Genomic DNA, 11383 nt, shown 5'->3' with positions numbered 1-11383 from the left:
GGTCCAGAGGGACGATCAAGACAGGACGACTCTCACTGTGCTACTTTAACTCATGCTAATCCCTGCATATGTGTCCCTGTGTGTGTGGGTTTGTGGTATTACTAATGTTGTGGGGACAAAAATCTGTTTACAAATTCACTTTACAGGGACAAAAAGCAAGTTCCGATAACATAAATCCCAACATTTTTTAAGTTAGGACATGTTTTAAGGGTCAGGGTCAGGGTTAACCAAGTAGTAGCTACGGTTGAAGTTGTGTGTGTGTGTGTGTATATACTTGTTTTCGTTGCCTCTTGAGGAAGTTTTCCAGCATAATCACTGGCCTTGTCAGGACCATTACACCTCACGGGGACCAAAGCCTGGTCTAAATGAGGCTAAACATAATTTCTGAGTTCCTGGTTAGAAGGTCAGGGGTCAGATGTGAGTTGTGGTTAGGTTTAGGTTGAGGTTAGGCATAAACTGGTCATAGTTAAGGTGAGGGAAAAGGTTTTTATCAGTGTGTGTCTGAAATCTCAGATGTAATTTAGTTATAAGAGACGTGGTCAACTTGTGGTGTCCATGAAAACTTTTTTTCCTACATTTTCATCAAATTTTGCTTTTAACCAAAGTCTGAAAATGAATTATTTCCTAAAAAATAGTCCGATATCAATCCACCATCCCGAGAAAGTGTCTCCAAAATGTCCAGACCTGAAGAACGAGCTGCAGCAGTGTCACTGGAGCAGGAGAATGGGTGCGAAATCGCAATCAATCACTTTTATGTTGGCTAAAGACGGTTTGTATTCACCGTTTGTGGTCACGTAGCAGTCGTGAGTGGAGGGCCTTGCATCTAGAGCGGGCAGAATGGACACACGCTGAATGCTAACACTGCGCTTTGGCCAGTGACCATGAAAGTAACGTGATCTTACTCGAAAATGTCACTCGAGAGGGATTCATCTTAAGTGGCTGAATTAAGAGTCGTCGACCGTGACATTGTACGTTCGTCTGTGGGACAAATTACATCACGTTAGGTTCCTGTGATTGTCTGGGCTCAGCCACACATTTGTATATGATATTTCCAGTGACATGTAAAGACGGATACAGTATATGAGTGTGTGAATATTAAAGCGTGTGTCTCTCCCTCCATGAGTCTTTTCCATGTTTGAAGTGCTGAGAGGTAGAAGACATACAGGGTTTTAATAAGAGAGAACCACTGTTTGATGTTATCTGTTCCCTGGAGGATGAAAGAATCTGAAGACTTTCATATCAACCATATATATCGTCAGGAATCAACATTTTTACAGTAGGAAGTCAGCAGCCAGGAAAAATTGTTTTATTCAATTATTCAATCGTTTTTTTATTTTTATTGTCCTGTTTTTTATTTTTGCACCAACACAGTATTTTGCCACAACATGTATTTGTGGCAATAATCCAAAATATATCTGCAATTAAGCACATTTACCCAATCGCTGTTCTTAATACAATTTTGAGGTACTTGTACTTTACTCGAGTATTTCTATTTCATGATACTTTAAATTTTTACAGCATTTTTTGCGGCCTCTGTGTATTTAAGAGGTGGCATGTAGTAAAGTATATTTACTTTGTTTCAGGTATTTTCCACTTTTACTCCATTTCATCAAATATCGTCACTCTCTACCCATTTGTTCGACGGCAGCAAGGATCTAAATCTTTATTATTATTAGGCAAAAGAAATCTATAACTTTACGTAATGTGTGGAGATATTTTCTAAACTCTACACCATATTGTAATATAATGGCAGAAACATTTAGATTGGTTTTACTGAATGCAAATTTCATTTACTTATAGCGCTGACAGGGCTGCAGGGAAGTTACTCCACCACTAAGACCAGACAGACACAGAGCAGACAGAGGACTGGGGACTGTGCTGATGACTGCTGCTGTTCATCCGTCTCTCTCAGCGACTTATCCTCCACGTCCTCAAAGCAGAAACTCTCTGATCCCCCCTGAGAGTGACACTTTCTATTCTAATGGAAAAAACGATATTTACAAATTGTACTTCACCACCCTTCATTCCGTCTCCAGTCTGTGTGCGTGGCCAGATCCCGTCTCTGGGATGTCTTCAAAAGGGGGAAAAGAAACAACCATAATTTCCATTTCTGTCATTGTACTTCGCTTGAGCCGGACAGAAATGCGAGTCCATTGAATTCACATCTCGCTGTCACTTTTCATCTCGGAGCGACAGGCGGCTTGATTGAAAATAAGTTGGATTCTCTCTGTCAGGTTCTTCGCTCCAGTTATTTCTGGTCGCTGCTCAGTCACGAACGTGTGGGTCTAAGTAGCATGAGTGGTGCGTACGGCTCCTGTTCAGTCACCCTGAGGACAATCTGGGACGTGCACGTAAACAAGGATAAATGGCTGATGCTATTTTCATTGATTTTGGTCCTGATCTGTCCTGAGTGTGTTAAGTAGCTCTGCCTCCATCAGGGCGTCCATGATGTGACTGCAGCAGAGGAGGCCTGTACCCGCGCACCTCTGGGTTCCTCATTAGCTTCAAGCTGTTGCGTGGGCCCGGCCACCATCAGAGCCCGTTCAGCACCCGATGTAAAACCACCTCCGAAGACTGTTCTGAGACTGTTGTACTTTTTCTATGTTTTACAAGCCAACAAGGAATAAAAATGCACAGTCTACTTGTTCTGAAACTACAGGAAAAACATGGATTAATTCCTCACTGCACGCTAAGACTCTGGGGCTTTGTAAGGTAAATTAAACCCAGACTTTGGCTGCTGGGGATAATGGAAAATGAATCGAGAGGCGAGACCGTGCAGTGTAGCTGTGTTTAGTCAAATCAGTATATGAATGGGCTTCCTGGTTTTCAGTGTCTCCCCTGGAAGGTGAAGGATATTGTGAACAACAGTGACGATGAGCAGGGGAGATGAGACGGGAAAGTTACATTTCATAAAGTCTCTTCTTATAGTTGCTCAACCATTTCCTGTTCTACATTTGTTCAGCTCGGGGTACGACATCTGTGGATTTGAGCTACACAATAAGTGTGAGTGAATAATAGTGCCGTTATTGTGTTGTGCTGTATTTCTGCACAACGTCTGATCTCAAGGTCGACTTTCCAGATTTCTCCTGGAGCTTTTAACCACGTCCCATGGTCTTCATCAGGAGATACAGTTGTCAGGGTTATGCTTTGACTGTCTTCACATATTTAGAAATTAGAAATGAATCATAGACTGTAAGATTGACGAAGCTTCTCCTCCCCAGATGGACGGAGCAGACCGTGGCAGACCGGTAATTGCAGAGGAGGATGAGGCTGGAGGTGGGGAGGTGGGGGAGGTGGAGGTGAAGCAGGTGCAGGGAACCTGAGGCACAGACAGAGCATTGAACTAGAAAACAAACTAGCGAGCAGCAGAAAAACTTGGCCACGATGTCTGCACCGCATTGATGACTGAACGATCAGGTAGATGAATGAAGAGGCTGCAGAGGTGCACAGGTGCACACACACACACACACACACACACACACACACACACACACACACACACACACACACATACAATTGCAGTCAATAGACTTTCATTCATTTCCTGGAGACCTTCTTCCCTTTAACCACTATTAATCTAATCCTAACCCCCAAAAATCCACTTCTCCCCTGATTGGGACACGACGTTTGCCCCAAATAGTGAATTTGTCCTCACATATTTGGTCTTTGGTTTGATATTTAAGTCCAAGAAACCCACACACAAACATGGAGAAAGACAGACTAGGGACAACGCTGAAGCAGCAGGAAGATGAAACACTGGAACGACACAGGGAAGCGGGAGAGGAGAGGCCAGGTCGATATCCTAACACATAAAAAACATAGAGGAGGCTGCAGTGGACAAAAAGCTGTATTCAATACAGTGACTTGACATAGTGGGTGTTGCTAATCACATTAGTTAATGATCTGCACCTAAAGGGAACATAAACATCATTAATGTTGTGTTTATTTACTATTTCATGTCAAAACGTGTGATGTCAAGAACAGATAAGCATCAACGTCCTCCAAATCCCAACAGGCAGCATTTTGTACAGCTGTCTGTGCGTCCTCTGCAGCGCTGCACCACTTCTCCTCTTCAAGGTGGATTATTATGTATCTTTAAGCCTTTTACGGTGGCTTTTAATTCATGGTGTGTGTGGGACTCAAGTCGGTCTTTATGAAACATCTGTGTCAGCGCAGGTGGAAAGACAAAACCACATGTAGCCCAAGAGAAATGTGATGTGGTTTCATGATAGTCTTACTTACATTTCATTCAACGCTACTTTAGTTTGAGAAAGAGCAGAGCTTGTTGTGGTTGTATTCGGCGTGAAGGGCGTACGAGAGATTCTGATTATCCCTCCATTATATACTCATTGATAAAGTCCTCTTCTAAAGCCGGGTGTGATAAGAGATCCTTTAAAATCAATAATGGTGATTCTACAAAAAAAGTGACACTGGTGATGCATAAAACATGTTTATGCAAAACGAGCCACTGAGGAAATGCAAAAGATTCTTTGACTCGGTTTAAATAAGTGATATTAATTAAGGACCAGTCGCAGAATCTTGAGGCTGAAATCGTTCTGGTGACTTTGCAGCTGTAAAAACTGGAGCTCATGAATGTGACACACACAGGAAAACATATTTTCAGCATCAATTTCAAGTTATATATTTTGTCCGCCCCTGATCATTTCTTTGTCTGCAATCATTTAAAACAGCTTGAATTCTGGGCCATTGATATTCACACACCGCACTCACCTTCAATGCTGCATATGAGTTGAGACATAACGACACAGATTGAGGAATAATAGGCTTCATAACACTCCACAGTTTGCCTCCATGGGAGTGTTTGACTTTTCAGCCCGTCGCTGTGTTACCCCCACCCCCACCACCACATACCAGGTGTTCTATTGCCCTGCTGAGGGCATTTTATGGCATCAGCACTTCTCTGAGACTTTTTTCTTCACCCGCCCCTTCCCATCATCTGCTCTATCCTCCTCGTCTCGATGAGGTGAAAATTGCACACTTGCAATCACGGAGCCAGGATACACAATGAACACTGTACCAAAATAACAACCCCCCCACACTCCTCCTCCCCCCCTCGGAGTCTTAGTCAGTTTCCTGTTATATTTCATGCCACGTCTCCCGCTGTCACTCCGGTGAGCTTCTCCGCCTCTTGCTCTCCCTGCAACTCAGAGCGTTAGTTTTAATTAGCCTGTTGCTCATCGTTATGAAATCGTCCGTGTGTGTCCCCAGCAGACAGGTTTTTAGTGTTATCATCTTAGATACTTTTATTTAGTAGATAGTCCAAAGTCCAAAGCATGGACCTTCAGTTAGAAATCTGCAACCACCTTATCCATCAACTAATTCCACAAATCTCTGTCTGTCTGTATGTGTCTCAAATATCTCAAGGACAGTTCATCTAATCGGCTTCACACAAAGCATTTATATTGTTAAGGGCCCAACGAAGTGAAGAGTCGAATTTGGTGCAATTTGGATGCAGGATACATCAATAAACTTTGAAACAGGTGACCATGACTCTGGAGGAGCGGCGACTGGGACTCATCAGCGTAAGTGACCATTACTGCCGGTCATTTTTACACTTTCATAAATACAATCCTGCAACAAGCATCACCACAGGACAAGCAAACTGCAACATTAAGTTTGCAAAGATGAACATCTGACCAATATCTTTATAGCGTTTAGCGTGTCACCAACAGGTCAAATTTTCATGTTCGGTTTAAAGCTAAGATCAAAAGTTAAAGAGGCAGACAGAGACGAAGCCCACGATGTCCACTATAAAGGACAGTGGATTCCAACAGTGTGATTTTATTCCTCTTTTAAAAATGATTTACGATTTTCAGCACTAAACTTGATGTTGTCCTTAAGGACGAGGGTATTGGGAAAGAATCAATGACTGTGCTGCTGAGCTGTAACAGTGTGATTTTATTCCTCCCTATTCGTTCATGATCTTCTGGGGTTTGCTCTGAAAAGGTCTCCTGGTGGATCCTAATCAAACGTTTAGAGGCACCTTCGTCTCTCCCTTAGTTTCGCTCTCCTCTCTCCTCCCTTCCTCCCTCCATCCCTGCGTCCTCCCTCTATCCTGACACTGATTAGAAGCGAAGAGACAAATTAATCAGGGGAGCACCGGTTTGCCAGCTCCCTCTGACAGAGGACATCCACAGAATTTTTAAAGGGAAATGCGACGTCAACTTCCATCAATGCTGAAGGGGCCGGTGTGTGTGTGTGTGTGTGTGTGTGTGTGTGTGTGTGTGTGTGTGTGTGTGTGTGTGTGTGTGTGTGTGTGTGTGTGTGAAGGAACGGGTAGGAGCAGTGCAGGGCCCATGCATAATCACCTTATTATATCCCTGTGAATGGAATGGTGAATTGATCTGATTAGAGGTTGGATGAGAAGAGAAGGCAACGGGAGAGGTCTGGCATGTCGAGCAGCTTCCCCTGAAAGAGGAGGAAAGAGGCGAGAAGGGAGGGGGAAAAGAGAGAGCGGCACAGGATGATGAGGAGAAAGGAGGATGACGAAGAGTAATGGAGAGAGAGGAAGGCTGAAGGAGAGGAGGAGGAGGAGGGGAGGCTAAAGGAGGAGGATGGAAGAGAAAGAAGGAGAGAGGAGGGACAGTGAAACTAAGTTCTTACCTGAGATTCATCTAATCACTGCTCTGGAGCTTTTGTTTGAATCACATGGTCTGAAAGTACTGAAGCATTTTGTTAACAGACGGTATTAAAGACACTAGAAATAAGTTTGTTATACCACATGATGTTTATTTAATATTTTATGGCTGCAATCTCACATCGATTGGAAGCGTTTAACACATTTATATTTCATTCTAAACAAATTTAATCAAAATCCAGCCTGATATTCGGCCTATTTTAATGAGTTTTGTCAGTTTGAACAATGCTCGGCTGCACAGCGGTTTTTACAGCAGGCTTCATAAAGATGGACGACGCATCTCCACTTCCTCTTGTTGCATAAAAATCCCATCATTCACCAGAGTCTGCACAGTCGTGACCGTAGAGTGGAGCCACGCTATCGAGATCCCACCTTTACATGTTCTCAACCAATTGTGAGTCAATCTCAGTTGTCAGTCTTGACGTTTCACTTGGTTTTAATACACTTTTTCACATGAACACATCAATGTAAGAAAAAGCTTCAGAAAATGACTTATTTATGACCTGTGGCCTTTTCATTTTTGCACATGTTCTATCCACTAACATGGAGGAGACAGGGTTCATGATGGATAATGTAGCAAGCCACTCGATGATAATTTGGCTTCCCTTTTAAGGAGTCTATGGTTTGACTCCCTTGGGTCATTAAAGAAGCTGCACAGCACTTGTCCACAGAGCTGAGAAGAGTTTGATCCCATTCCGTCTTAATGTTGATCTATGAAGTTGTTGAACTCGAGAAAGAACCTGTGAAATCAGCGTCTTTCCAAAAAGGAACTGTTGGATCAGTGCAACTCATCCGGTGCTTTGCTGAGACACTGAGTCGACAACTCTTCACCAACTGCTCCTTACGCCCCTTGCTCCTGTTTTCGCTCTCAAAAAAAAACTTCTGGATTCACCACAGACGAGATCGACCAGTCAGCGATTCTCCAGGAGGCTCGGCGGTAGATCATAATTAGAGCCAATCAAAAAGAAGCGTGTGGCCTGTTACTTCCTGCCAGCCAGCTAGTTAGTCCATCTGGCCGGAGTTAGGCCGCCTGTGCGCCGCTAACCCCGTCACCACGGCTGATAGGTCACTTTCATTTAACGGGGAACAACTTCAATGCATTTCTTGGCAGCAGATTTAACACATGCACGGGTACATGACACCACGCTTCAACAGTGTGTGTGTGTGTGTGTGTGTGTGTGTGTGTGTGTGTTTATTAAAGATCAGAATTAAATATCTATCAGAATCGGTGTGTTGAGCAGTGAGTGAGTGACTGATGACACTTATCCCCCTCCTCTCTCCCTCACCTCCTTCCCCTGCAGCCGTCCTTCCATTTATCTCTCCTCCCTTTCCCCTCTCCCTTCCTTTGTTTTAATTCTCTCTGTCTCTGTCTGCCCTCCTCTCTTTGCCCACTCTTCTCCATTCCACCTCTCCTCCTTTCAGGCCGTTTCCCTCCTCGCAAATAATTGCCTTGCTCACTGACTCATCTTCCTCTCATTTATCTGCTGTCTCCTTATCTTTCTGATTACCGCTCGGCAAATCAGGTTCCTCCATCCCTCCACACCTCCCTGCAACTTCTTGTACTCCTGCATGCGGCAGTTGTACGGCCTTCAGCGTTCTGTCAGGTGCATGTGAGTTCCTGCGTTACTGTTTAATGGATGTACAATAGTGTGATTAGAATATATCACTTAAACCCCCCCGACAAGATCATTTTTATATTATTGTGTTTGTCAGGATTAAGAGGAATTTTGCACTTGAATATATATTTAACACATCTTTCATCATGTGCTCTTTCAAGTAGAATAGAATAGAATCACACATGAAGCAGCACCATATTCATCCTCATGAGAACAAGAACACCACGCTGACCTTGTTCCTCAGACATATATTTATTAAATTAACGCTGTAGTTTGATTTCCCAACAAGAAAGTTGTAAAAACAGTTGAGCAGGATGATATTGTAGAAGAGGTAAGGCCCTAATGGGACACAGCAACATGGTGGCTCTTGTTTTTTAATCTTGAGGTTTTGGTTCTACGGAAAACCAAAGTAGATAAATAATTAATTATACATTTTATCCCTCTCTAAAAGCTCTGATTTTAAAAATCCAGAAACTGAACACAGATCAGTTCAAAAGTGGGACATCAGCTGTGCCATGAGATTTGCATTTGAGTCCCTACGCGTCTCAAAGCTCAGGCTTGTAGCTGAACGTGTAAATGAACATTAATCTACTTATAGAAAGGCCGTGTCTCCAATGATCAGCTGCAGGTAAACATCTGGCTGTGGTTCCAGCTGTGGTGCTAATGAGGAAATCCTAGCATGAACACCATGAGTCCTGCTTCCATCAACACGGCCCCAGAGCACTGACTTTGGAAACACTGGGGATTATGAGACCACTGGTGAATAATCTGTTAAAACGTGTTCTTATTATCTGATTGCGATAATGTGTCATGACTGGAGTCAGAGTTAAAATAAGAGGAGTTGCTCTCAGCCTTGAGGTCTTGTATACACGCTTCAACACATGTTTTTCTTGGGTTGACTCACACAGACACGAGCTTTGTCCATGTTACATTCAACAGCCTGAAGGACACTGAGCATCGTATCGTGGAGCCTGACGAGATGAAAGCTGGGTGGAAAAATACCTGAAGGTCTCTTGAGAGAAGCTTCAAGAGTGTAAAGAAAAATATGCATTTCATTTTTAAAGTGCAATTGTGAGACTCTAAGTTTTTGAATTAACTCGATACTTGCTCCTAAACCATGAAGCACAGTTTGATACAAATACATTTCCATATGTGCATATTTCTAATACACAGATGGTTGTTTGACAGTGTTCTGCACTACTTCCCTTTTTTCCTGACACAGCAGTATCCAAGGTTATGGTAATGGAGGTGGTGGAAGTTGCTTGGGATGCAAACCATAATCATGTAGTTTGAAATATGGCTGGAAGAGCGTCATCTCATCTCGTCTCATCTCATGGGGTCACCTCTTCATCCGCTGTGTTTGCACAAGCTTTTCTAAAAACTGCATTAAGGTGTATAGACGGTGGGGGGGTCATGAATACACACATTGAATCAGCATGCACACACAAACACACACAGTAAGAAGTGGCCCCACATTCATGCAGATGCTGTCTTATTTTCCATGCACCCTCTCTTATTCCAAACGAGCCTCAAGGGATGAGTGTGGCCGAATGTTTTGGGAAAGGTCATCTGACTTTCGAGGGAAAACAGAGACAGGGAACAAAACTTTAAAGGTTAAAATCGATTTTGGCAACAAGAATTCCATTTAATCAACCTCCTTAACCGATGCAACCAGGTTGTGGTGACTCCACGCTCGATAAAGATCAGTAGCACTTTCCCAAATCTCTGCCCATTCATCACGAGCTTTTGCAGAAGTCGGATTGTCTGTAACAAAGCTCACTGCTGTCTGTGTGGGACGGTTCTGGCATTTGCCTTCTCCTGGAAGTCCATATCTCATCAGCAGCACGGCTACTGTCCAGCTGACGGACAGAAATCTACATCCCGTCCGCGGCTGCTGTGTGTCTGTGGCTCCCTTTGTGAGCCAAGGAGGGAGTGTGTGTGTGTGTGTGTGTGTGTGTGTGTGTGTGTGTGTGTGTGTGTGTGTGTGTGTGTGTGTGTGTGTGTGTATGTGTGTGTGTGTTCAGGGGGGGTCATTCAATGATAAGTTGTTGTTTGTGTAAATGTCAGTTGCTGACTATGGAAAGAGCCCAACAGTGAGGTTATGTATCTGAAAACTAATTGGATGAAAAACTAAATTTGACTGTTTGAATACAGAGACGTGTGTGTGTCTGTAACTGTGTGTGTGTGTGCGTGTGTGCGTGTGTGTATGTGCGTGTGTGTGTGCGTGTGTGTGTGTGTCAAACAGGGAAGAGTTTGTACATGCACCGCCCATTCATGAATAAAGATTTGCTCGGAGGGCAGCAGCTGCTGTTCACACGCTCTGTTGTCAGATTGGTTTGTGGCTGTCTCTAATTATAATCCATTTAAAAAACTGCTGCTTACATTTCAATTGGGTTTTCATTCGATCACATCGCCGGGTTTGAAGCTGCGTAAAACACGGGTCGTATTTACTCTCTTTCATCAGAGCATTGTCTTTGACGGAGAGAACTAAAAATAAATCCAAACTTTGAATGTACTGTACAATATGACAGTTTAAATGTAGATTATGGAGCAAACTTCCTGTTGACATGCTCTTGATTTGACGCACAATTTCTCATATTAGACTTGAAGCTTATAACAGGAGAGCTGTGATTATGAGTCATTGCTCGATCAAGCCGGAGGTTTTCAAGGTTGTTCTGGAGTAGAACGATGAAAAAATGAGAAGAAAACATGTTGAACCTCAAGAGGATCACATCAAAGAGATAAAACACATTAAAACAAAAACCTTTCAGGTGAATTTAACTAAAATTGTGTAAGTGAAAAAGAAATGAGGCAACGAACAGTGAGACTGAACGACCTCCTGACTCAGTCAACTCAGAGAACTTCCATTTATTTCACTAAAGGATCAGAACCCAAAGACAAACCTCTTGATCCATGTCCCAACCAATGACTGCAAATAAAGATGGATGACGTGACGGCTCCCTAAAAAGTACCTTGATCGCCCCCTGGTGGCTACAGTACCTGGTCATAATGGATGAGACATATTAATAAGTGAAAATACAGGTCGAATAAATTGTCAAATATGGTTTCTGTAGATTTTTAGGTAGTAATTCTCAGATGGATGTTTTGT

The sequence above is a fragment of the Hippoglossus stenolepis genome, chromosome 14 (assembly GCF_022539355.2).
Source record: "Hippoglossus stenolepis isolate QCI-W04-F060 chromosome 14, HSTE1.2, whole genome shotgun sequence".
Lineage (NCBI taxonomy): Eukaryota > Metazoa > Chordata > Actinopteri > Pleuronectiformes > Pleuronectidae > Hippoglossus > Hippoglossus stenolepis.
Note: the sequence above shows the minus strand (reverse complement) of the source record.